The sequence below is a fragment of the Artemia franciscana genome, chromosome 16, assembly GCF_032884065.1.
Source record: "Artemia franciscana chromosome 16, ASM3288406v1, whole genome shotgun sequence".
In the NCBI taxonomy this organism is placed as follows: domain Eukaryota; kingdom Metazoa; phylum Arthropoda; class Branchiopoda; order Anostraca; family Artemiidae; genus Artemia; species Artemia franciscana.
Window position 1 is genome coordinate 28,581,731 of NC_088878.1, and position 2,500 is coordinate 28,584,230.

General features: G+C 51.8%; 1 pseudogene; it reads left to right on the plus strand.

The window, feature by feature from the left end:
* The first annotated feature begins 540 nt into the window (after window positions 1–540).
* Window positions 541–2,500, plus strand: part of LOC136037427 (large subunit ribosomal RNA) — a 4,620-nt pseudogene continuing 2,660 nt past the window's right edge.

A 2,500-nucleotide genomic window follows, 5' to 3' on the forward strand; every position in this document is an offset into this window, starting at 1 on the left:
TGTCAACGCCTATAGAGAATGCAAGCGATCTCGTCAAGTTTTGTGTCAACTGTTTATGTTGAGAGGATTTGGTGAGAGGTAAATTTGGTCTCGCTTACTGGTCTCATTTCCCTCTTTGTTGTGGGCTATTGGTTTAGGGGAATCAATAGTACAAGGAGTGCAAGTGATCTCATCAAGTAAGACAAGGCCCAGGGCTATGCCTCTTGTGGATCACCCTTTTACTTGTCACCCAACTGGGTAATGGTAACTGAGCTCCTTTTTGGTGGAACTTAGAGGAGGTGTTACACATTATTTGGGTGTACAGAGTGTATAAGGGCCCAATGAGGATGAAAATCCAATTCTTCTTGGCTAAAACACTTCGACTGACAGCCTTTTGTCACAGGAATGGACTACTATGACTTTGGTAGTAGGAAATTGGTTTATTTGATGTTGAACTGTTGACTCCAAGGGGCATGCTGGCATTACTGGGTTTGTGGTGACCAGGTGACTTTGGTGATTGGTTTGAAAAACAAATGACCCTGTCAGTTTATGAAATCCCCCCGGCCTCAGCTCAGGCGAGACGACCCGCTTGACTTAAGCATATTAGTCAGCGGAGGAAAAGAAACTAACAAGGATTCCCTTAGTAGCGGCGAGCGAAGAGGGAAAAGCCCAGCACTAAGGGTCAATTGTATCCTTCGGGAGGCAATTTCGACCGATGCAGTGTTTGGGAGCCTCGTAAGACCGTCGCTTGTCCAGTCTAAAGTCCTCATGAATGTGGCCCGATTGCCCAGAGAGGGTGTCAGGCCCGTAGGACGGATGAGCGCTCGGCATTCCGAGGTCTCTCTAGAGTCGTGTTGCTTGAGAATGCAGCGCTAATCAGGTGGTAAACTCCATCTAAGGCTAAATATGAATGTGAGACCAATAGAAGACAAGTACCGCGAGGGAAAGTTGAAAAGAACTCTGAAGAGAGAGTTAAACATTGCGTGAAATCCTCCAGGGGTTTAAAACGGAAGGACTTTCGAAGTTCGAGCCATCTTCGGGATCAGTGTCGTGGGTAGCGAGTGCTGATGTGATGGGTTGAGGGCAGCCTCGGCTGTTCTCTGGTCATGTTGGTCATCTGCGTTGCTTACGGCGTGTATTCCCGGGTGGATTCGTAATCCGCACGCGGCTGGAACGGTGTCAAAGGACCCAGTGCTTTTGTTGCTTCGGCTTCAAGACGCTGGATTCCCGGCAACGATTCGGCCCGACTTCTGTTGCTGGGAGCCCTTTTGTGGGTCTCCTGGGTGAGCGGAGAGTAGGCGAGTTCCTTCCGACCCGTCTTGAAACACGGACCAAGGAGTCTAACTTGTGTGCGAGTCATAGGTCGATGAGAAGACCGATGGCGGAATGAAAGTTAAGGTATTGCTTGCAATGCTGATGGGAGATCCTTCTCCACTGGAGAGGGCGCATCCCAGGGGCGTCGTGATCCCGTTGCGGATGCGACGCACCTAGAGCACACATGATGGGACCCGAAAGATGGTGACCTATGCCTGGCCAGGTCGAAGTCAGGGGAAACCCTGATGGAGGACCGAAGCGATTCTGACGTGCAAATCGATCGTCGGAGCTTGGTATAGGGGCGAAAGACTAATCGAACCATCTAGTAGCTGGTTCCTCCCGAAGTTTCCCTCAGGATAGCTGGCACTCAAGCAAAGGAGACGGGAGTCTCATCCGGTAAAGCGAATGATTAGAGGCCTTGGGGCCGTAACGGCCTCAACCTATTCTCAAACTTTCAATGGGTGAGATGCCTTGCCGACCGTGGTGTTGTTAGCGGCAAGGATTTCGGATCCGAGTGCCCAGTGGGCCACTTTTGGTAAGCAGAACTGGCGCTGTGGGATGAACCAAATGTCCGGTTAAAGCGCCAAAACCAATGCATATTCCCGATCCCACGGAAAGGAGTTGGTTGCTCCAGACAGCAGGACGGTGGCCATGGAGGTCGGAAACCGCTTAGGAGTGTGTAACAACTCACCTGCCGAAGCAACTAGCCCTTAAAATGGGAGGCGCTTTAGCATTGTGCTGATACCGGACCGCCGGTCGCAGAGCTCGTCGATCCTTGGTGATCGTCGCTGACGCGCCGGTGAGTAGGGAGGTCGCACTGGTTGCGTTGAAGGGTTTGGGCGTGAGCCTGCCTGGAGCGGCCAGTGGCTCAGATCTTGGTGGTAGTAGCAAATACTCGAGAGAGATCCTTGAGGCCTGACGTGGGGAAGGGTTCCATGTGAACAGTGGTTGGACATGGGTCAGTCGGTCCTAAGCCCAACCTGAAATGGTAGCACAAGACGAGCGTTGAACGAAAGAGACACGAAGTGTTGATCGCAAAGCGTGAGGCTCGTGGCAAGGGCGAAAGGGAATCCCGTTTTTATTCGGGAACCTGGTTGGGGTAACGTTCGGATCCTCGTATCCGTCTCGGCAACGAGAATTGGCCATGGGAAGCTGGCGGGAGTGCCGGGAAGAGTTTTCTTTTCTGTGTAAGGGAGATACAAACCCT